This window comes from Peromyscus eremicus, chromosome 8b, assembly GCF_949786415.1.
Source record: "Peromyscus eremicus chromosome 8b, PerEre_H2_v1, whole genome shotgun sequence".
Taxonomy (NCBI): Eukaryota; Metazoa; Chordata; class Mammalia; order Rodentia; family Cricetidae; genus Peromyscus; species Peromyscus eremicus.
This window is the reverse complement of record NC_081424.1, coordinates 43,121,940-43,148,103: the sequence shown is the minus strand read 5'-3', so window position 1 is coordinate 43,148,103 and position 26,164 is coordinate 43,121,940.

Genomic DNA, 26,164 nt, shown 5'->3' with positions numbered 1-26,164 from the left:
TCTTTGGCTTAAAGGGTCCAAAGAGACCAGGAGGCAGCTAAGGTCTATAGTTAAGTCTTTGTCTGCGTTGTCTGATGGAAATACTCCTCCTTTGAGAACAAGGACCTGGAAACTTACAGTGATGGTAAACATACGTTTTCCCCATGGTCTATGGGAATGCTGGCTGACCTCTTTTTCCACATTCATGGTTCCTAACACCAGGTATTCTATCTATTGAGTGTACATCACCATTAAAAAAAATCTTACTTAAGATGCTTTGAATCTCCAAAGGATAAATCCCTTTCTTGGCAAAGCATTACTACTGAACTAGCATTTCATCTATGCTTTTAACAGGTTGGCTTTCTATTTTGTCGGTCCAGCAAGGTGCTTTAGTATTCTATTAGAACAGTGACTGCTATTGTCATGGACCCCTAACTATGCCTGGTTACTTAAGAAGTAAACCCATGTGTCTGATACAGTGAGATATTTGCTCAGATGTGAAATATTCTGAAGGTCCCAGAGAAGTGCTGGTCAAAGCCCAAGAGGCTAGGAAGTCAACTACCAGTACATTGAGTATGTGTCTGTTTCTACAAATGAATCACTGCTCCCTTCAAATATATGTCTTCCAGAAAGGTGGTGCTGTGTTGGTGGCTCAGTACAGGTCTTTGCTTCTGGTTTGAACAGTCATGTTAACTCAATCATCTTTCTTCCTATGGGCTGTTCTGTCCATGTCTATCCCTCCAATGATAGCCACTTACTTCATGTATCTATGCAACAGTGCTGTAGTAAATGGAGAGAGGGAGCTGGCAAGATTCAACTCTGACTTATCAGTGTCTCCTTTGAGAGTCCATCTACATGATTCTCCTTCTATCTCTCTTTGTGTCCAGTCTTCTAATCTTCCTCCTCAAGATTCTAGACATGCCATCCAAGCCATTCACCTCTGGGCGTGTGTTTTACCCTTGCACCACAATATTGAAAACCAGATACAGGTGTGCTCTACTTTGAGGGCACAAATGTCCCTGGAAAATGGACCGAGGGTTCTTCTTTTACAACCAGAGCAAAGGTTCACCATGGTAGCTGGAAGATAAGTGTCGGGACAGCAGTAGGGAAGGAATTTGGATGTCTCCCTATATTTATTTCTGCTTGAGTGTGCCTTGGTTCAGACTATGATGGCTCTCATGGGAACATCCTCTATCTTATGAAAAGTTGTCTCAAAAAACATAGGTTGGAATTTCCCAAATGGGAAATGGGAGTTATTGATCTTAGCAGTCTTGTCTATGTCATATTTGACATAGGCTATTGCATGGCCTTCTGGCTCCCTAATGGACTACAGTCTTATGATAACATTTTTAGAACTACACATTACACCCTCTCTCACAAGCTCATTTTCTGGACCTTTCCACTCCTTCTTTATTTACTTAAAACATCAGTTCTGGAATTCCTACTTCATCTTTCCATATTTATTAAAGCAATCTTAGCATTTCCCAGGTGCTCATAGGGTGTTAAGTTTCACATCTCAGAGGAGCATTCTCATAATAAAATTTTCTTTTGTCTAAACTTATATTCTGTCCCTTTCTGTTCCATCATCTTCAGAGGACAATCACATTTACTCTGCTAACTCTGAACAATAGATGTTGTCTCTGTCTCACATTTCAGTCACGTCACTTTCCCTTGCCTCACTAGGAGACCCTGAAAATCCTTAGCCCTGCAGCCACAAAGGTAAGAGTCAATGCATGTTGTTCCTCTGCAAAAGAGAGGGCTTCCACACAGGGAGGAGCACCAGCATGCACAGCTTCAAGCTCAAAGGAATCGAAAGCTTCAGTGAATACAGGCCCCTTTCTAGTCCAACCAGGGCTTTTGAGTTGGCAAAGCAGAAGGCCTCTGAAGCTCACTTCTTCCAGGAGAAGGCCATGACTGATTTCTGCTTTCGCTGGCCATCCACTAAAGGAAATAAAAGCCTCATTACATGATACCACTGAAGCCCTCTGGCTTTCCCAATTGGCTTTGTTGTCAATTAGTCATTTAGTCTTACTTTTTTCCCTAGAGTACAATCTTATTAATTCTTACTCATCTCCATTGCACTTTTAGTTCAACTGACACTTGGCACTGATGATACAATTCAAGTTCATAAGTATACCACCCTAGGACATTGCCAGTGAGCATTTAAATAACTACATTGGTTAGTGCCAAGGGCTATTTTGTCCCACAATTCAACAGTTCCAACTAATCATGAGTTGATTCAGCTCCATGGTATCATATCACCGTCTGCTTTCCTGGACCTGGTACCCAATTCTGAAGTCTGGATCGTTTGCAAAGAAGACTTTGAAACAGAGATGAGTGTACAGGTTGTGAGCTTGGAAGGAATCTTGAGATCAGTCTTGCACAAAGAAACAAAAGGGAAGCGTATGGCATAGGGGAACTTCAACTCTGATCCAGTCTCCAAGATGGATTCAGCTGATGACACTGGTGAGCTCCAGAGTGGGGTCTCAAGTTGAGGGGACAATAACCATTATGGACAGTCCCTAAGAAATTCACCCTCGGCAAAGTGGAACTACAAGAAGACTTTGAGCATTGAAAATAATACTTAGTTCTAAGGAAGGAATCTGGGAAGTATTACATAACACACATAGTATACTCTATAAACTCTAAGGATTAATATCACTGTTATTAAAATAGCGTGGCTAAAGAATAGTACATTTTGACAAATTTTGGTTTCCTTGCTAAAACCCTTTAAAACTCACAACTGATCAAATTTCAAAGAATAAGTGACTGTGTTACGTTATAAACAAGATATGTATATTGACCCCACTAAAGCTCAGGAAGCATGGAAGGCAGGGCAGAAAGAATGTAAGTGACCGAGGATTGGGAGGAGCATGGCAAATCAATGCCTTCTGGACATGACTTGTTGCGGTGCACCAAAGAATTCACTGAAGCTGTGGTGACATGCGCAAGGCCTGGCCTGTGCAAGATTGGGCCTCTTAACATTTTATCATGAGTGGCCAGCCCTGGGGAACTCTCAGCAGTTAATGGGTGCTGAGGAAGAGGGCGTCACTGTCTTTGGCAGTGTAGCCACTGATATGTTGCCCACTTTCCAGTAAATATCTCCCTACTTATGCTCATGAGAGAAACTATGATTAAAATCACTGGACACACAAACACACATGGGGTGGTGTAAAAGTGAGTTACTAGAGAGAAGGGTTTTATTGGGAATGGAAGGGGATGTTAGAGAGTAACAGATGATGAAAGATGACCCCAAATTCATGATTGCCATGTACAAAATTGTCAAAGAATTTAAGTAGTAACCTTGTATGGTTGTGTTATTATTAGTACTAATTTACAAATGTAGAACTTGAAGCTCCAAGGACTTTCATTATTCTTATTAAGGATCATTCACTTGATGTTTGATATTTACACATTGGATATCCATATAGCTATCAAATGGTGAAAGACGTCATGTGACTTTGAGATTGTTTTCCACTGAACCCTTGAGGGGTTTTATGTGCTAAGGACCTAAGTGCTTCGGTAGTAAACCCCTAACATCAAACTTCTCCTCTGAACTGTGAGTGAGAAATTCCATGCTCTTCATTACAATCCTCAGCTTTTTTTCACCAAGGAATAATTATGAGGGTTGACACTCAAGAAACGAGTCAATCACTGAATAAGAAAAGAGATTATTTTTTAAGTAGGAGTTCTTGACAGTTCTTATGAGCTGGAGAGAGGCGTCTCTTCAAACTCTGAAATAAATTTCTTTTCTGAGAGTTAGAGCAAAAATCAATGTATAAAGATTAGAAATGCATTGAACAAATTCATCTTGGTTAGAAAGACTTCTACATAGGCCCAGAAATTTTTAACTATAAAGAAATGAAAAGGTTCAGTCGTAGTTTAAGAGCTACAATGTGATCTATGAAAGGGCTTAGTTAGCCATGAAAAAAAAGAAGCAACAGCCTCAATAGGAACAGTGGCTTTTGTAGGCCAACCTATCAAAGTGTTCCCAGCCCAGGAAAAACTTAATCATGCCTACTAGGAAGGATATCTAAACAGTGAAATTGTATGTTTAAGTCATCCTGGCTGAAAATGATCAAACTTTTAAAAGAAGTAAACTCCAGGGGCTGGAGAGATACCTCAGTAGCTAAGAGCCCTAATGCCTCTCAAGAGGATCAAAGTTTGATTTCTGGAACCACATGGTGGCTCACAACCATCTGTAACTCTAATTCCACAGGATCCATTGCCTTCTTCTGGCTTCCACAGGTACCAGGCATACACATGGTACACAGACATACATGCAAGCAAAACATCCATACACATAAAATAAACAAAATAAAATCAATATAAAGTAAAAAATAAACTCTATGCAGTGATGATGCTGTTAAAATTCTACCAAAAGAGTTCCTTGTGTCCCTTTCCCACACAATTCCTGACAAAAGATTATCATGTCATCATGCCTTCTGGGCATGGCAAGCCAAACAGTTGGTAGAAACACCCCAACCACTGAATTTTTTATAGTTTCAATTTTTACACTCAGTTTGTGCTTGGCACCTACGTAGGATGAGCAATTACTATCATGAGGCCCATATGGTGGGAGGAGGCCATCGTTTTCCACAGACTGATAGATGGGCTGATTCCAGAAAACTTCTGTTTCTGGGAGAAATAATAAGCCAGAATCTGTGTCACCCTCTCCCAATGAATCCTTGGATTTCATTAACAATACCCCACCTCTATAAAGCCCATTGCAGGGATACAGTGAGTTCACCACTGCACTGTCTGAAGCATGGTGAGTCCACAGAAGAGCTTCTCCCCTCAGAAGGCCATCCTTTCACCATAGCTCAGACTGTGGTGAATTTTTCTTAATTTTACACCTGAGAAGTTCCTATCAGTGGTGAATGGTGAACTCAAAGAAAAACTTGTTTAAAAGACTAAGTAAATATAAGCACACATATTTTTAGAACGGATCACTACTAGAAGTCATTTAAATGAACTCTGGAATGCCTGTCCTTATCATGTGAGGTGTTCATCCAGAATACCAGAATAGTAAATAGCTCTCATAGAACTAGAAAGAGGAGAATTTTTTTGAGAAGAAAAGGAAGAGGAAGTGAGGAGGCAAAGAGCATGAAGGAAGTGGAGGAGAAAAGAGGTAAAAAATCAACAGTGAGGGCAGGGGCAGTAAAGTAAGGAAGGCAGGAAGACAAATTCTCTATCAGTAGGAAAAGTTAGACAATACAAACAAAACATCTCAATGAGTCAGAAAGTGCACCAAGAAGTCAGCCACAGAAAAATGCAGGCACCAACCACTTACTGGCTGGGAGCACTTTAGACCATTTATTTTAGTGTCATGACAACAGACACTACAATGTCTACAGCATCCTTTCTTGGTCTGCACATTCAGGCTGAGTACACCAGAGGCTGTGCCACTGAGGCAGCATCCCCATCTAACGAAGGTAAAAGAAGGTACCCACAGTCCTTCATGTCTTCATTGATGACTTAATAGCTCTTCTGAAGAATTCACCAGAACCCTACTTTCTGCTTCAGAATTCTTCACCAAGAATAACACAAGCCAATCAAAAAGGATCTGCTACATCCTGGTTTAGCATCTTGTGTATGATTGGGTTGCTTGGCTTATCATCGTGCAGGATGATTCATTAATAGCCTCTTTTTAAATTGCAAGACCTAAACTCTTTCCCTCTTAATTCTTACATAACTAAGCCCAACATAAACAGTAAAATGAAACCATAGAATTTCCCCACCAGAAACTTTCAAGTAACCTCCAGCTAGGGACTTTCCACTAAAATTAATCAAACAATTTCTGTCATACATGTACTACAATCTTGTAACAGTTCTTTTCCCCATTACTCCAAATTTTAAGCAGTGAAATCTAGTGTATCCCAATTCAGAAATTGTTAAAGGCTCAAGCACACCCTGTAAAAATTTAGTATGTCTGGGTTTGTCTTCTAAAATTTCTTGGACTTCTTTGGAAATAAACAAAGCCCACTGAAAGAAGAGACAGTGCGCGTTTACTCTGAGCTTCCTTCGGTAGGGCAGTTGGCCACCATCATGGTATTTGGCAGAGACTCCAAGACAAGGGAAAGAGTGAGGAAATCAGCTGTGGGAAGCTTCAGGTATCTGTTGGTTGAAATGGGAAGCTTTGGGCTGGACTGAATAGACAGAAGTGGTACATCACATGAGGTTGATTTGGGAAACATACTGTCTTTCTGGTTGATCTTAATTTGGAAGTAGATGCAAAAGATTAAAAATAAAAATTAAAAAGGAAACCGCTAGTCAGCGACAATGTTCTGACCGCTCTGGGCTAACCAGTCAGGGACAGTGCTTTGGTTTCTGACATTGCTCATCACTTCAAGGACTTCAAGTTGGAGATCTAGTCTCCCTTAATGGCTGGCCATTGCCTACCTATACATTGAATCTCTGGGAGCAAATTCTATCATAATTTTTTTCACTAGGCTCTGGCCTCAGACCCTGCAAAGAATGGAAACTAAACACCTGAGGAGAAAAAGCAAGAGAAAGTAGCCTATAACAGCGGTGAAGCATCATTGGGTATGATGAGCCAGTAATGGAAGGGTCCAACGGACTTACTGTGCCAAGAACTGTATGGTGGTGAGCTCCATTGGGCCTTTTGCAAAGGCTGGGTATTGTGAAAGGAATCCAAGTCTTCTTCAGGAAAGGGCTTATCATTTCTGCCAGAAATGGAAGCTTTCTGGAATCTGCCCATTATCGGTCTGTGAAAGGCCTCCTCCCGCCAGATGGCAAAGGAAGGGTCCAAAGGCCCTCCACAGTGTCTTCAGATGTACTTTTCATGATGGCATAACTTATCTGAAGCTCAGAAATATATAGGAGGCACATACCTTCCTGGCATGCCATGTAGTAGTCCAAACAGAGCTCAGCATCAGAGCAACACTACCTGGTAACCACAAGCGAATGAAAAAAAGAAAAAAAAAAAAAACAATCACAATGATTGTCAGAAAATATTGGGCAGAAGCCCTGATTTTTGAGGTGGTGCCCTAAGGGATCAACTATTCATGTGTGTTGTGAATTATACATACTCCTGAAAACAAAGAGATCCCCCAGAAACTAGTGACATTCAATGATGAACAGAGAAATCAGTTGCTTCTGGGTGACAAGTACACCCAGCTTCCACAAGCACTTGAGGTAGACAGGACACTAAAGAACTTTGTCTCTAGGTTCTTGGCTCTTGACCCGTGCTGGGACACATGCACACCACAGATAACGAGAGGATTCCAGTATGTCCCCAGATGATCTGAAAGGAAGAGTTCTCATTGCCCAAGTACTTGGAAATGAACCAGAGGAGGTTAGTATAGAAATAAATTGTATGTTAATTTCAAATTAGCATTTACACCAATTCCAGACTTCAAAGGGCATAGATGTGAAGAAGAGGTAGAGGTCTGTGAAGGGAAATTATTCATCCTAATTGAAAAAGGGCAGTCTAGAGGGATTCGCATTAGGGAGGCAGGCACTTGGGATAATCGTAATTTGCTCTCTGTTTTTAGCTGAGTTCTGGGAAGCAAAAAGCTATTTCCTTTGGTATAAAACTGAGAAGTTGGGTAGCACTGCCTGATAGCTGATTGTCATGGTCATCAAGAGGTTTTAGGGTAGAACTTAGAACCTCAAGAAAGTTTTAATACCTGGTGTTGAGAGATGTACAGAGATATAGACAGAAGTAGGGAAGACCAGAAAGCTTCTTTAGACATTGTCCTGCAATAAATCATGTCCTTCAATGTTCATTTCACCCAGGACTTTGTGAACCGTGGTGTTGTGAAAATGTCTTTGCAAACAAAGTTGACATGAAATACTAACTTTGAATGACTCTAGTCAAATGACTAGATTCCTTATAAGAAATGGGTTTGGACACAGCCCTGAAAAAGGTAGCCATGTAAAAGAAAAGGGAGTGATCAGAGGGATGTGGCCATAAGCAAAGAGTGTAAAGAATGCCAGGAACTTACAGACTCCATAAAGAGACAAGGGAAGGCTACTTTCCTGAGCTTTCTAAAACTGTGTGGCCTTACCGAATACTTCCTTTCACACTTCTCATCTTTAGAAAGGGAAAGGATAAATTTCTATTGTTTTAAACCAATCCATTTGTAGAGAGAAGACTTCTTCTAGATGCTTCTTGTTCAAAACACTAGAAAAAAAATGGTTCTGTTAAACAAAGCATGGAGGTGTCACTGTCAGAGTTATCTAATTGCATGAAGAACAGTTTAGGAAACTACTGAATGTGGACAGGTGCTCCCCTGAACCCACCGCCACATGCTTAGTCATCTCATGGCTGCAAAACTCCCATTGACTTAAAAAAATAACTTGGGGACACAGCAATACAAAGCAAATGTACTGGCTTCCTGAACAGCTCTGCAGAAAAGAGTGAGGTATCTCATCTACTTTTGTCCACACACATCCCCATTCCTTTCTCTTCAGTAATTAAGAAGGCCAAGGTGGCCAGCATGAAGCAGCCGGGAAGACTGGGGAGAGTTAACTACTGACAGGGTCCTCAGTGCTGACACTTGCTAGAAGCAAACCTCTGGCATCCTTACCTCCAAGGAACCTGACATCAGAGAAAGTCTGCGGGTGAATCTCCTGAACATCAGGAAAACCATTACGGTAATGCAAAGCACTTAAACATTCGTGAACAAAAAAAGAAGTGACTCCCCTTTGCGTAATTTCTTCTTCAATTACCAGTTTATCCCCTACGGATGGAAAGCGACTTTTCTTTTCTACAAAATAATTAAATTAGAGCAATCCCATCTGGTTTTAATCACGGAAATCAAAATTTTAATGTATAAACTCTGTTGTTGTCTGTTCATGAAGCCACTGCCTCATGTGACTCTCTGCATCTTTCTAAGTAGATCTCTTTCCAACATGGAGTAGGGTTGGGATATGGCAAGGAAACTTTCATGGCACCGAGAGGTTTTGTCCAAGACATAACAGTAAGAATCAATTTTGTTGCAGAAGGGGATTCAACATCAGAAATGCAGGGGCTCGCAAAGTGACATGTTAGTGAAATTTATTAGACAGCATTGGTTATATTGAGCATGTGGGATTCCTGCTAACCCCCTGAATAAGAATCTTCTTGCACTACTTTGAGGAACAAGGGTGAGAGAAAAGGCCTCCAGAAGCCTGAGCTAAGTGAAGACAAAGACCAAGTTCATGTCAAAGGATACAGTAAGAGTCTGAGAAATGGACTGAAATTAACCTTGTGTTTTGCATTTGTTTGATTTCCTTTTGGTTTATTTGGTGAGTGTTTAAAATATTGTAAGAATGAGTTACAAATTTCTCATGCTATTTTTTTAATAATTGATATTCACAGATTTCTTTTAGTAAAGTTAGTAACTGAAAAGTTATATCAATTAAAATTAAATAATGAGAAAGTAAAGTCAGGATGTTGTTTTGTGGCTGAGACAGAAAGAGGATAAGGGACAAAAATGGGCAGGAATCCAGAACACCCTCACCTGCCCCTGTGCACAAGGCTAAATTCACACCCTCTCCCTCAGGTCAGCTCCAACCCATATTTTGAGTGACTCAAGGTCAAGTGCAGAAGCCACATTTGAAGTCAAATCTCTCTGACTCCAAAGATAAGGCCTTTCCATTACCCCAGTACTTCCCAAGTACCAAGCCTTGGACATTGGCCAGTTCAAAATTAAGTTATAAGCTGTCAGAGGCAAAATGAAAAATGTAAGGACAATGTACAGAGCTTCTGGAGAGCCAAATGAATTCAATTTGAGGCATTGTTCTTATGGAACACTTCTAGAGTTAAAAAAATGTTCTTTCTATTGTGTTCTGGCGATGATGATATTAATGATTGTTTTGCTTTTGTTGCTTGCTGTGAGCCCCTGCTTGGTAGAATTTGAAGTTTAATAAACTTGTAACGTGATTGTTGTGGGTATTTTTTAAAATTCATGGGTGTTAAGACTCCACAAAGGGAAATTCTCATGAAATGTAGAGAGCCATAGGGCAAGGCAAGGGCAAATACACATCTCTTCTTTGTCTTTAATTTAGGCATATTTTTTGTTTTGTTTTGTTTTGGTGGTGAGTTGTTGTATGTGTGCTCTCAGTGTGTGGTGTATATCTGGAGGCCAGAGTGGGACAGATGTCTTCGTCTGTCACTCTCTACCTCATTGTCTTGAGACAGGGTCTCTCACTGAACAAGAAGCTTGCCATTTAGGCTACGACAGCTGACTGTTGAGCTCTTGAGATGCACATGTCTCTGCTCCCCAATTCTGGAGTAACGGGTATGCACAGCCATGTCTGCCCTTTTTATACGGGTGCTGGGGAATTCATATTCAGGTCTTTGCAGAAGTACTCATACTCACTGAGCCATCTGTGAGGCCCCAAAATTTGAATAATATTTCTCTCCTACCCTGACTTTTCTCAGTGATGGGGCTAGCTTGTTTGCTCGTTTCCTTGTTTGTCACTATCTCCCATGAGGCTGTGCTCTGTGAGGGGTAGGGATCCAAATGTTCTAAGTGAAGGTTGAGCTTCAGTCTGAAGAGGTTGGAGTCTTAAGTCTTGTCTCATATACACAAAAATTTTTAGTTTAAATTTTTTTTAAAACGAAAGTATTATTTTTGCACAACTCAGCACACACACACACACATGCAACATACTACATTTTCTTTATCTCATATGACTTTTCTTTATCTCACTCCTCTGTTGATGGACACAGGTTATTTCTGCATCTTGATTACTATAAAGAATGCTGCAATGAACATGGGAGCTTGGAAATGTCTTTAAGGAACTGATTTCCTCCCCTTTGGGCATGTACACAGAAATACCATAGTCAGATCAAATACTTATTGTAATACCAATCAATGTTTTAAGAACCCCCATACTGTTTCCACAACGGTTACACCAGTATGCATTCTCACCAGTAGTACACAAGGATTTCCTTTCTCAACATCCTTGTTAACACTTTACTTCTATATTTGTTTATTGATTGATTGTTGTTGTTATTAATAATGGTCATCCCAAAATGTCTGATTTCTCATTGTGGCTTCAATTTGTGTCCTTTCCTGATGATGGTGGTATTGAAGACAATTTTGTATTTTCCCCTTCCTTGGAGAATGTGTTCTCTAATCTTGTCATGGGGGCGGGCTGTGCTATTGAGTTGTAGGGGGTCCTCAGGCATTTTTTAATATTAATCAATAGTAATATTTCTGGGCTGAATCTGAGACCAAGCACTAAGCATTTGCTATGCATGTAGACTAATAAAAGCAAGCTATGCCTAATGAGTCTCTCTTTGCAGAAGAAGTAACGAAGTGCAGAATGAAAACAGATGTAAGACCAGGAAAGCTGCTTCTGGCTTCAGAGGAGACACTTTTTTAAATGATTTGGAAGTAAATAAGATTCACTTCATTTACGGAATCTGAGAACATAATGTTCTGTCACAAAGAAATCCTCCTAATACCGCTGTGATTTCCCTCACAATCCTGCCACAAGCAGCCTGCAGATTCCCTGAGCATCAGGGCGGGAGGGTGGTGTGCCTTCAGCATTCTGAATGGTGTTAGCTTTCCCTGGCTTGCCTTAATTTAACCATCAGTACATTTGCCACCCAACTGAAATTGTCCTTTCTATATCCCTTGTGAAAAGCAATTTGGAAAAACATTTTAAAAGACTCCGAGTGTTCACAGCCTTTGACCCAATTATCCTATTGCTGTGCTGGGAATTTATTTTAAAGAATTGTTCAGGAGATAGAAAAAGCTCAGTTTAACTAAAGGATATTTATGCTAGAAAAAATCCTTTACATCCAAAAGAAAGAGAATAACTAAATGAGTTATGATATAGCAAGTAGAAAAACTATTACAGAGCCATTAAAATAATTACAGAGACCACAGCAAAATAAAAAAAAATGACATGTTGTTAAGGGAGAAAAGTGGCATGTAAAATTATGTCTGCTTTATGATTTCAATATAGTAAACAACATCTATCAATGAACTAAAACTCAAAGAAAAACAAAAAGGATTTGATAAGTCAAAGCAGAATGATTTAGAGTGGCCTGACAAAGGTTCTATGCCACTGTTTAATGAGTGTTCATTTTCATGTTGTTGTTTATAAGCTTAAAATTCCATTAATGTCATTTTCCTCTTCCTATTGCTGCCTAAAATAGCTAGAGAACTGTATCAGTCATGGTCCAGCTGCAAAAGAGACACATTTGAGCTCAATGAGGTGCAGGATGAGCGTTAGGATGCATCAATGCAGGGTGAGCACAATGGTTGAAGGAGCAGAATCTGGCACAGTTTTCTCAATGGCTCCCAAGACCATGCTAGAGAATGGGGCCACCAAAAGTCCTATATCTCCCATGGCTATCAGGAAGCAGCTGACAAAAGTGGAAAGTTCTTTCACCAATTATCTCCAGGAAAACACTGTAGAATCTGCCTTGATCAGCTGGAGCTTCGTGCCCTCTTTTTCCTGCCATGTAACCCAGTTTAACTCCTGAACAAGTATATCCAACAAACATTACTTAAACCACAGGCTTAAGTAAAATGATTGACAGATTTGCATGTTATAGAAGTGCTCCAAACAGAGGATGAGTTAGAGCGTAAACAAGCCGGGGTTCATCTATCTACAAATAGCATTGCCACATAAAATACAGATAAACAAAGACCAGCCCTTAGTATAAGTATTTCCAAAATGTTGAAATAGTTACATTAAAGAAATACCCATTGTTGACATGAACTTGTTCTATAATTGTGCATCTTAATTTTTGTTTGCTAAATATGTCAAATCGACTGCCATGGAAAACAACAGACATTGAAGTAATTCCAATCATACAATGTATTAAAGATATTCATTCTCAAGTTTTGATTATCAGTATAGGGTGGCTTTAGATATTTAATGGAAATATTTTCTTTAGTTCTTTGAGAATTTTGTACAATGTGTTTTGATCATACTCTAACCTCCCCCAACTCATCCCAGATATATCCCTTTCCCTCCCCATCCAACTATGTGTCCTCATTTTTTTTGGACATCGATTAAGTTCAATTTGTGCTGCCTATAAATTCTTGGACATGTGGTTCTCCACTTGAGTATGGTCAACCAAGCAGGGGCTACCCTCTTAAAGAAGACTGAGACCCTCTGTCTCTAACCAGCTCACATTTGCCAAAAGTTCCTTGGCTAAGAGTGGACTTTGTGCCACCTCCCCTCGCCATGCTGGAACTTGGTCTTCCCTGAGCTTGCACAGGTCCTGTGTGTGCTGTTACAACCACCATGAGTCCTCTCTGCAATTGTCATGTTGTGTCCAGAAGACACTGTTTGCATATAGTTATCCACCATCTCTGACTCTTACGGTCTTCCTGCCCTCTCTCCTGCAGATACCTTAGTGCTGGGAGGAAGGGTGTGACATAGATGTTCCATTTAGAGTTGAGCATTCCCAACTCTCTTATTCTCTGTTACTTGATCAGTTGTGTGTCTCTGTATTAATCACCATCTACTGCAAATAGAAGCTCCTCTGGTAATGACTGATAGATTTATTAATCTATGGATATAATGATAAGTCATTAAAATTGGTTTAATACTATGTTTATTTGGCAAAATAATGGTGATAGGTTCTCCTATAGGACTTGTGATCTGTCTACTCACAGGCCCTTGGACAAACAATGGTGACTGGTATGGGTTTCATCTTGCAGAGCAGGGCTTAAATCCAATCAAAAAGTAGTAATTACCCTCATGATCTCTGTGCCATTATTACACTAGTGGGCATGTCTTTCCAAGCCAGTTATGATTAGAGCAGTTGGGGTTTATAGCTTGGTAAGACTGTTGATTACTTCTCTCTTTTGTTAGTGTGCATAATACCTTCCAGAACTATGAAAGCTAGCCAGTAGAAATGAAATTTCCGGGTCAGTGCCAGCTTGATTTATCCATGTTTTATAACTCAAGTATGTGTTTTATTCAGCAATGGAGTCTTACCATCAAATGATAGAGGGTAACCAAGAGCATTTGGCAATAGTTAGTGATGCTTAAGGGTTCTATGGGACCTCATTGGCCAACATCTCTAAAAGATGTGATCCATTTCTGAAACCTATGCTTTTTATTTGTTAGCCTGTGGTATCTGGTAGTGACACTGTTGCCACTTTATGGGGTAACTCTATTTTAAGTCCTTTTGTATATACATATATGTATATTTTAAGAAGCTTCTACAGTTGTAGTTAGGTTTCCATATGATTTTTTGGAAAGGTCCTAACTGCTTTTAATCCCTCCCCTTATTCTGCCCTCAACCTTGCCCTCCATCCAGTACCACTATTTAACCCTTCCTGCACCATTATTTTCCTTTTAGCATTTATATCACTGTGTTCTATATCCTCTCCCTTGAAAGCAGTTCCCATGCCCTCTTTCTAAGTTCCTGACCTGTATGGTATTCCAAATAAAACACACATTTCTGAATACTCAAAGCTAACATCTACAGATGAGAGAAAACATGTGATGTTTATCTTTCTGGGTCTGGGTTACCTAAACTGCCATTTCACTCATTTACCTGTAAAATTTCATAATTCCATTTTCCTAATGGATGAACAATATTTCATTGTTTGAAAGTACCATATTTTGTTATCCATTCATCAGTTGGTGGACATCTAGGCTGTTCCATGTCCTGGCTATTGTCTGTAAAGCATCAGTGAACATTAATGAGCAGGTATCTTTATAGTAGCATGTAGAATACTTATGTATGCCCAAAAGTGTTATAGCTAGATAGAATCTTTTCCTAGATTTTATAAGATTTCCCCCTAAAATAGGAAGCAGACTATAATGAACTATCAGAGGATGAGACAATTCCTTAGAGATAATACTTTTCTTTTCCTTTTCATTTAATAGCAAAGTAGTTGTTTGAGCAGATTCGGGATTAGATGCCCAGACACCCACATTCAACCTTCTTTTCTTAGTTGCCTCTGAAAAGATTTAAAGTCCTTCTAAAATTGTGACTTACATTTAAACTTGAGTTGCTACAACAGAAATGTGGGGTCTCTTTTAACCCCTTATGGTCATTGAGTGCCATAGAGAGGACATTCTGTCATTCAAGAATTATATTGGGAAAACCCCTGGACCAGGGGTGGCCTAGATTTCAGCTGTGGGGGTGATTAATTCACTCCATATTTCAGGCATGTGATAATGCTTCTGACTCATAGTTCTCTTGTCCCTGAAATGAGGTCATTAGTACTTTTCCTGTTTCCTTTACAAGCTTTGCCATAAGATCAAGTAAGTTCACATCTAGAGAAATCTCTAAAATGTGAGGTGTTATATAAGACATGTGGCACAGCCTGATCATTTAAAAACTCTAAAGCTTAAAATATTCAGGATTCCAACCATCATTTCTCTCTGAGGGGCTTGAATTTTTGTTTATCTAATTTATGAGAAGAAGAAATTTGTGTAGCAACAGGAGACTCAAAATAGAAATGTTTTAACCAAGAAAAAGATATGTATCACACCCAAGTAAATAAACTCCAAAGGCATGTGCTGCAAGGGAGTCAGTGGTCCTTAGAGACCCTGGTCCCCTGTGTTTTGTTTTTCTGTCATCCTTCACATAGTCTGTAGGTTGTACAAAATCGCTGATCTAACTCAGGAGGGGAAAGTTTTGAAGAAGCTACACAACTCCCTTTGAGTTGTCCATGCTTTCTGGAATGTTAGAACCATTCCCGGCTACATTTTATTACCATAATTTCATCAAAGGGTCACTCTTCATTACAGAAAATAGGGGAAATGGATGTCATCTTGAGTAGCTATGTCATTATCTGAAAATCAAAAGGTATATTGCTAAGTCAATGTTTTCTCTTCCATAGTAAGTAAACTCAGCTATACTCCCCTATGAACTGGACAATAATTAAATCAAAAATAGTATTTTATTTAAATGAAGATACAACTGAAGAAGCTAAATTGTACTTACTTTAATCATGTAATTAAATCATTGCCTGGGTAGGTAATAAACTCTATGTAGCAATAGCACAGTGTCAGCTACATTTCTGCTAATTTACAAATATTAAAGAATAAACAGCTAGAGTAAGAGGAAAGAATCATAGATGCTGTCTCTATTGAAATACAAATTCTAACAATGAAATTTTTCAGCATTTTTGGAACCAAACAGCTTTCCATATTATCTTCTGAATCACAGAGCAGGTAAACTGTATCAAACCATGATATGCAAGAAGATTTGCAAAGCACAAATCCTACATGTTCTTCAGACCTGTCCCTTAGAGCAGAAAATCACAGGTGAACTGGTGGAAGGAACTTTTCCAGTTTGCCAGTTTGGAAAACTCTCTGGATCACAAATTCTGAGCAGTGGTCTTGCCTAGGAGTGAGAGTAATTCCAGCCCACTACACCTTGATCATGCTCCTTCTTTTTTGGAAATCCTACAATTCCTTTTATCCTGACAATAATAAACTGTGGTACAGGTGTGACTCCAAGGTTCTGTAGTCAATAGACCTTCTGGTATCCATTGCCTTAATATAAGGTGATTCGTGGGGCTGAGGAAGACGGCTGTAGGGGAAGCAATGGACATGCAAACATAAAAACCTGAGTTTGATCCCCCAGAAAGCACATTAAAAGGACAGATGTGGTAGTGTGGGCCTGGAATCCCAGCATGGAGGGATCTGAGCAGGAGATCTATACAGATCACTGACCAATCAGCCTAGTACAGTTGGTAAGCTCCAGATTCAGTGATTTGTCTTAAAAAAAAAAAAAATAAGGTAGAGAGCGATAAAGAAAGACAACTGGCAGCAATCTCTGGCCTCCACAGACATGCACGCATGCACAGATATGCACATGAAACTGCACACATACGGGTGCACACATGAACACAAAACATGAAAATAAGAGACAATTTGCATAATTTCTGGACAATGTTTTCTAAAATCTCATGCTCAGGATTAGTGTTCCTGTTTGGACATGTCTTCACACTGTTCATTGAACAACTAAAATACTTTCAAAAACAAGGTAAACTACAAATACGGCAGATATCCAGGGCTTGACATGGTGGCATATATTTTTAATCTTAGCACTTGGGAGGCAGCGGCAAGTGGACTTGAATGCGTACAAGGCAAGCCTGGTCCCAGGCCAGTCAGAGCTACATAGTGAGACCCTGCCTTCAAACAAAATAAAAACCAAACCCAAATCTATCTTGGGGCTGAAGCAATGGCTTAATCATTAAGAATGGTTGTGGCCTTGCAGAGTACCAGATTTAGACTCCCGAGTCACTCAGTTGAACAGCTCATAATGGCCTGTATCTCCAGCTATAGTCTGCCTCTGTGGTTATCCACACACACTTGCTCACACACACACACATACTTACACATAAATAGAAGGAAAATAAACTGTTTAAATTTTTTCTAAATAAAGATAATCAGTATGAGAACTAGGGTGTTTTCTTTTTCTAGTACAGTGTGTGCTGTTTGTTATGTAAATCATCTCTGGGGTGTAGCTCCCAGGACTATATTTGTCTAAATTCTCTCTTTTGAAAGACATGAAATGAGCTGCAACACAAAAGTCTGCTCCAGAGGAGAAGCCTGTAAGAAGCAAGCGAAGTCCTGAGTGAATGTGTATTGTTAGACAAGTTACCAATACCTTAGACCCTTGGGAAATGGCAAGGCCTTCCCTGGGACTGTGTGTGGATATTGATATTGAGTGCAGAACTTGTCCACTGTAGCTTTTTGCCACTTCAGCTTACAGCCTGAAGAGGCTGTGTCTACCAAGATTAGTTAAGCCTGCCTCCTCATTCACCTGTTTATAATAACCTTGCCTCCTTGTCATCTGTATGCAATAACCCTGGCTCTATGCTCAACTGTACATAATAAATATACTGGGCTTCTGGGTCCTGAGCTGTGGTCTAGCAGAGAGCCTCGACCACCTGATGCAGAGTTTTTGTGTGTATGTCTATCAATTCTTCAGTGTCGGCCATCTGTTCCCTCACTGACATAGTTAGGTCCGTCTTTGGACCCATGCAAGTAAAGTAAAAGACAGAAGCTCATGAAAGGCAGCAGGTACCAATATGCCCAAGGAATATTTTTGTAACCACTAACCTAGTCAAGAAATATTAGTCTGTATAAATAAATTTTATCGTACTTAATTTACTGCAGTCTAGTGCATTTAATCTTTTCTATAAGCAATAGACATCAACCAGGCTTGGATTCAGAGTATATTAGTATGCATTATAATTTTGTATCTTAATATATGACTTCAGGCACCCATCTGAGTTTTAATTATCTCTTTTGTAAAGAAGAGACATTATATTACACTCATATTTGTATATCCAACCATATGGTTCTCTTTTACATAATTAGAAAACACTGCAAAATCCCCCTTTACATCTGTGCATTTTATTATAGATACTCATCTGCATATATGATGAACTGATGACATTCATACATCTCTTTATGAATATATACACATTATCATGTTTATTATGCTTTATGAGAAATTTAAACAAATTTTCCCAGGCGGTTTTGACTAGCCAGTGTGAACCGGATATGCTAATTCTGGAAATGAATTGTCAAGTAATTTCTTATTTGGTTTCAATACCAACAACAGAGATGGATTTTTATGAGCACTAAAAGAAAATAAATGAAAAAAACAGCCAGCACACAGGAGCTCAAGGATTATGCTGACCAATTATGAAATTTTAGTTCCTCAGCATACTCCAGTGATACAAATAACAAAATGGTCTGGTGTATAGCAAAGAAAATGGCTGTATCAGTGCATCACCCAAGTGCAGTGAGACCCAACAGAAGTTGGCAGTCTCCTCTCTTTAAGGAATAAGATGACGTGAATGAGTGGGTGAGATGCAAAGACAGCGGAGAGCATATTAGATAAAATTGTTCAAGTGGCTCCTGAATACTACCTGTCAGCATAAGGTAAGGCCAGGTAAAGCCAAGGAACTTGCTTTGTAATACTGTAGATTTCGAAACAAACGAACCCAACAAAGAAGTATTTCAGAAGAGAAAGAGGCTGGAGAGGTTACTAGGCAGTTAAGGAGGGCGCTTGCACCTTTTGCAGAAGTACTGAGTTCTGTTCCCAGCACTCATATCAAGCAGCTCACAAGCACAGTAACTCCAGATCCAGGGGATCCAACACCCTCTTCTGGCCTCTACAGGCACCTGCATACCTGTGGTCATACGTACAGACATACACACACAGATAAACAAAATCTATCTATTTTTAAAGAAGAGTTGGAGTTCACCATTCATCGCTGTTCTTTTTCCTCCTCACTCTTCTGAGATTACGTCCCTTCCAGGTTGTGCCAGCATTCGTGAATGTTAAAGATCGAAGACCACTCTGTTACATGTTTTCTGTCTCTGTGTTGAAGATTCGTTTATTTAAACAGAGAACAGAATTGGGGACACAAAAACCCATTGTCAAGTCATATCCTGGGAAAGTGTCCTGAACTCAAATTCATTTAAGCCCAGTAATGCGTATGCCTGACCCCCTCCCAGGTCCCAGAGCACAGACTTTGAAGAATTGGAATCAATGGACGGGGCCATCCAGCTGTGCACCTCTAAACCTCTCTGATATTGATTTCTGTGATTTTCAGATGCGCCGCCATAAGCAATAGGTTGAGCACAACGAATTCAAAAATTCTAAATTGAAGTTCCGTAATAGCTACCCTGCTCCCTTATTTCCTGTCTTTTTGATAAGCTGCTTCTCTCCAACCTATGCATATAGAACAGAAACAATTTGGTTTGCCCTTGAAGAATCACTCCCCCATCGAGGGAAAAAGAACACTGACATTATTCACATTTTCCCAGTGTGGATTCATGTCATGGCAGTTTTCTCAGCTCGGCTTTGAAAGCGTGCCGAGTGGTGAAAGCTCACATTAATAAGCATGGCCGTTTAATTTCCAAAATTAATGAGTGGAGCTCGAGATCCTGAATACATCCTATCACAATATTTGGTTCCTTGGAAATTCTTCTGTAACTCGGAGAGAAGAGGATGATGAAATGGAGCTAAATTGGTGGTGTTTTCACATTAGGATAGGAAAAGGGGGAAAAACAAACAAACAAATACTGTAGCATGCAGACACAATATTGTTTCAATTGGTTAATGACAAAATGCATTTCATCCCAATTAGCAAAGTGACTTTGCTATCACGCATTAGTCAGATTGCTAATAATTAAAAACTCGGTGTGTATTTGTTCATGACAACAGGGTAATGATAAGAGGCTGTGAAAATATTTGAATTCTGTTTGCTATGGTTTTCAATAGAAAAAAAACTCCATGTGATTGTACAATGGGTATGGTTACTAGTCCATGTCTTTACACCGGGTCATCTGGAGAAGTTAAGATATAATTCCACATTTGATACACTACAAAAATGACCCCCAGAATACCTCAGATCAGTTTTCCCTTCCCTCATAAGCGACTCCCTAGCACTCGCCCCAAGTTTCTGTCTCCATGATATTTTGGGGGAATGCTCAGCTTTTACAACAAGGGAATTAAAGCCTAAGTCATTCATATACATGTATTCTCTGCCTGTTAAACCTCTTCTGGGTAAGTGGCTTACATCACCAGTTTCATTGTTTTGGCTTGAACAACCTATTTGCTTTAGCATCATGTGGGGATGTTTTAGCCTCCCATTTCCTCCTCTCTTCTGGGCAGTCTAACGTTGTGGCATGGCTCCATGCATTTGATTTATCACCAGTGTCCTCTTGTAAAGCCCAAATCAGCTTAGGGTCCAAATCAGTTCCAATAGTTTTTATGTTTAAGCCAATTGTGATGTCCCTCGGTGTTTATTGAGGACCTTTGTCATTCTAAGGTCTTTAAATGATGAGTTCCAGCCCTGAAGCCATGTCTACTATTATACTGCTGGCTGGGAGTTGTGATCTTTCCCATCTCATCCCCGTCTATGCAACAGAAAAGATGGGGGGACCTATACATGCTGCCGACAATCCCATGTGCTCCACCATTACCCAGGAAGTTAAAAGATCAGCTCCTTGGCCTCTCACAGCTTTCTTTGTTTCTTTCTCCCTTCCTTTCTTTTTTTTTTAATTAATTGGATCTTAATTCGGATTACAATAAGATCATTCCTGACTGAAAAAAGCAGACTGAATTCTCTGGCACAGCTTTAAATTTAGTTTGTTTTATGATGATTCAGAGTTCAAACTACCACCAAAAAGGAAAAATAATAAAGAGATCAGCAAATGCTAAAGATATTTTTATCAAAGTTAGCAGCAATTGTATTTAATTTTTTTTTATGTTATATATGTTGCCTCATCCATTTAATCCCCAGAACAGCTCACCCCCGTGAGTGACTCTAGTTGGCAAGTGTGGTCAGACATATAGCTTTCTATTCTTATTATTCAATAAATAATAGACAAAGAACTAATTCTGAATATTAAATTTAAAATTATAATAATACTTATTCATAAAATATAATTAATCTATTAATTGTGTTATTAGTTATTATATTAATATCCTGCCATTAATAGCTATTAATTCATATGAAGCTTTCACTTAAAGGATATAACGTACATTTCTGTGTTCAAGTTCATTGTCTCTGGTCTCCTGGAATGCAGAAAGAAAAGATGCAATTGACTTTGGTTTTATTTTTCTTTTGCCTGGGTGATGCAGTTTGGTTAAGCTGACTTATCATGGCCATTCACTCACTGCATGATATTCCATCAGTATTTACTGAGCACTTATTTCGTGCCAGGAATTGTGCTGCATGCTAGGGAATAAATAAAAATAAATAAACAAAACAGACAGAGCCCTGCTCCTGAACATTCAGAAATTTTTTTCAGCCACCTTGAAATAGACTGTAGAAACCCCACCCCTTAACATCCCATTCATTTCTTTTTCCCATAAGATGCAGCTACCCAATATAGTGACTCATTACATTAAATGTAACCGCTTCATATGCCTCATGTTTTAGTAGGTTGGCCAAAATGTCTCAGGTATTATTATTTCACTAGGAAAATTGTGATAATATTGAGAAAGTATAGTTCTAATCTTGGTTACAAATTTTTATTATTTCTATAAAATCTTACACAAACTTATAAACTATTTGAAGAAAATAACCTTAGCTCAACATTTTTGTGTTTTTGAATGCACAGGTGCCTTTTAAAAATATCTTCCACATGACACTATGGCGGGGGTGGCATTTTGAATGAATGTAAACTCCATGACAACCAAACCTTGCTATTGTTTTCACTTCAGATTTTCTGGCACATTGAACAACTGCGGGGTATAGTAAGCCCATGAAAGTGCTCCTTGACTTCCAGGTAAGATGGCACACCAGAAGATCCCTTTGGGTGAGCCAGCAAAGGAGAGATTCAGAATACGGAACAAGAGACCCTATCCCAAAGAAAGAAATTCAAAACATTCCTCAGAAATCCGTGAAGTGTGTGAAAGGACTAAAGAAAAGTGTAAAGGAAAATGCAACACACAGAGGGGCCAGCTGCGCACAGTCTGGGCACACATTACCTCAGCAGATGCGCACAGTCTGGGCACACATTACCTCAGCAGATGCGCACAGTCTGGGCACACATTACCTCAGCAGATGCGCACAGTCTGGGCACACATTACCTCAGCAGATGCGCACAGTCTGGGCACACATTACCTCAGCAGCTGCGCACAGTCTGGGCACACATTACCTCAGCAGCTGCGCACAGTCTGGGCACACATTACCTCAGCAAATGCGCACAGTCTAGGCACACATTACCTCAGCAGCTGCGCACAGTCTGGGCACACATTACCTCAGCAGCTGCGCACAGTCTGGGCACACATTACCTCAGCAGCTGCGCACAGTCTGGGCACACACTTCCTCACTGCAGTGTCCACTCAGAAGCTGTTTCCTGAAGGTGAGTCACGTGAAAGCCACACGCCCTCCCAAGTCAAATCCAGTCGCAGGTTTTATGTGTCCGCGCTTCCTCTCCCAGATGGGTCAAGGGCTGAGAGAAATCCCATTTTGTCACACTGTCTGACTCAGAAAGCCGCAGCTGTGCACTATCTTGAGAGAGAACCTGTTATTTAAAGGCACACTGCAGTCGAGATGTCAAAAATACAAAACCAAGAAACAATATTGAAAACTGTAGGGGGCGAAATACCAATTACCTACAAAGGCAAGCCTCAGAAAACAGCAGAGGTCTTTTTTGAAACCACCGAAGCTGGGAAAGAAAGGAAGACTATTTATGATGGTAACTGTAGCCAGGATTAGCCAACAAATCTATCTTTTTAAAACCAGAGGAGAATTAAGCACATTTCAATAAAGGTGTAAATTAAGGAAGTTCTTTATACTCAAGCCCCCATTGCAGAAGACACTTAAGGGAATACTATATACCAAAGAGAAAGACAGTCTCAGTCACAAGAGAACACAAAAGAATAAATTCCGTGAAAGGAATGGACAAGCAGTGCAAAGTTGAGAAGGAATTCATCAATTCCAATACAGTGAACCAGAAAAGTCCTGATACTAATAGGGTATAAAATAACCAATAATAATACAACAAAGTCGAAAAACAATCAATAAAATGACAAGAGTCGGCAAATACCTCTCAATAATCATTTGACCTGCAAATGACCTCAACCCACCAATGAGGAAACACAGCCAGGCTAACTGGACTAAAAATTCCAGGAAAAATACCCCAAAGGTCCTAGGAATAAGCAAAAACTAAAACACAACTTACCAGAGCCTCTGTGACACAGTTAGGACAGTGCAAAGATGAAAGTTTATAGCTCTGCGTGATTACCTCCAAAAAACTGGGATGACATCAAATAACCCAACAACACACCTCAAAGTTACAGTTAACAAGAACACTCCAAATCCAACCACATTCAAGAGTAAGAAATAACAGATCAGGGAAGAAAGTAATGGACTGGAAAGACTCAAAGAAAATTACGTAGAGCTGACTCTTTTAAAGTTTTTTGTCTTGAAAAAATAAGCAAAATTTATAAACCTCTAGACAAACCAATGAAAGGGAGAGTAAAACCAAATTAATAAAATTAGAGGCGGAATTTGAAGTTATGTACATGTATGTATGTGGTGTCTTCATAAACCTCTGAGGATAATGTGTAGGTCATGAAGTTAGAAGGGCGATAATGGCAGGTAAGGAAGAAATGTTGAGGAGGTGGGAAATATAAAAGAAGACAAGACACATGTAATAAGAAGGCAGAAGTGCAGACTTGTTGAGGGAGGGCAGGAAGGGAGTGAGTCAGATGGAGGAGGTAGAGCAGGAGGGAGGAGGGCTGTGGAAGGGAACAAGGGACAAACCATAAGGACATGTGAAGACGCTGTGACAAAATCCATGCTTTGTTTGCTAACTTTGAAAACTGAGGACCTGTCGACCAACTTTCTCCATGCTCAAAATTTGCTGGTGTTTCCATTGAAGTCTCAATCTGCATAAAACCAAAATCTTACATGAAGCAAATATAGAATGCACAAAGGGATAGTTGTTCTGAATGGAAGCTCAGTGTTTCTCACAGAATAGTCAAAATAAGAACATAATTGATAGTTAACAAAAATTCAATTACTTGAATGAATGGGTGAGGCTTTATTTGTCTTAAAAGACCAATTTTTGAATATTTCACTGGAAAATAAAAAACCCACATAAAATTCCCTAGTAAAGAAAAAAATTCCTGGTAAATTTAGTGTACCAGGAATGTATGACAATTTACATGAAGATTTCTTAAAAAGAAATATAGCTTGCATACATCAGTCCTTTTACATCCCCCCGAAAAAAAAAAAAAACAGTTTCACTATAATTATTCACTACCCTGCTGCTTACAATATTTCAATCCCCTCTTCTTTAACGATCTTTGAGTTATTCTAGGGATATGATATGGATGTCCTATTTAGGATGAGCACCCCACAGTCTCTTATTGTCTGCATTTTGACCAGTTATGGGTCTCTGTACTATATGCCATCTACTGCAAAAATAAACATCTCTGATGAATATTGAAAGATACCTTATCGGTTACTAAATAATAATAGTAGGCCCTGCTCTGCTCAGGGGTCTGTGACCTATCCAGTCACAGGTTCTTGGCTTAGTTAGCAGTCAAAGACATACACTCCATCTCACAGAGTGGGCCCTGAACTCTATCAGAAAGTGATGTTACTCTTTTTTTTTTTTTTTTTTTTTTTTTTTTTTTTTTTTTTGGTTTTTCGAGACAGGGTTTCTCTGTGTAGCTTTGCGCCTTTTCCTGGAACTCACTTGGTAGCCCGGGCTGGCCTCGAACTCACAGAGATCCACCTGGCTCTGCCTCCCGAGTGCTGGGATTAAAGGCGTGCGCCACCACCGCCCGGCTGAAAGTGATGTTACTCTTATAGCTGTCCTGACTGTCATGCCACTATCGCATCAGTGGACACATCTTATCAGGCCAGTCACTGTTACGGCTCACTGGATTCACAGCTGGGTAAGACTGTTTGTGACTTTTCTCCCACAGTAGTATGCAGACCGGCATAGTACCTTTTAGCTTTAGGAAAGTTAGACAGGACAGATGAAGCTCTTGGGTCAGTACCAGCTTGGTTTCTCCACATCCCGTGACTCAAGTATATGTTGTCTTCAGCATGAAGGTCTTACTATCATGTTCTAGAGCATAACCAAGAGCCATGGCAATTGCCTGTAATGTTTGAGGAGTCTGTGGGAACCTATTTACCAACAGTACAAAAAGGTAATCCCTACTTGGCACCTATGATGTCTAGGAAAGTCATTGTCCCTATTTAAACTCTTCATATAGATATAGAGATATAGAAATAGATAGATAGATAGATAGATAGATAGATAGATAGATAGATACACACATACACACATACACACACATACATATACATTTAAGGAAGCTTCTACCATAGTAGATTTCCCTATGGCTTTTCCAAAGGCCTTTAGTGTTAGTTAGCCCTCCCATACTCCCTTTTCTACCCTGCCTTCCTATTACCTAGCTCACTTAACCCTTCCTGTACCAATATTCCCTCCCTACCTCCTTCATACCATCTTAATTCTGTCCTCTCTCCTTTGAAATCTGTCTGTGGTCCCTTCATGGTTTCTTGACTTCATGCACAAGACCCACACAAGATCAAGCCAGCCAAAGGTCCAGAATAGAAGGGTGAGGGGTTCATGAAGTCTCACCTCTAACTGAAGAACTGTTGGCAAATTATGAATGCCTGATGAAGGAGAGTGTATTTTCCTCAGGGATCCTGCCCCCAAGAGGCTACCTATTCCCCAGTCTATGGCCTGACACTCATTTACATGTTAGTAACAC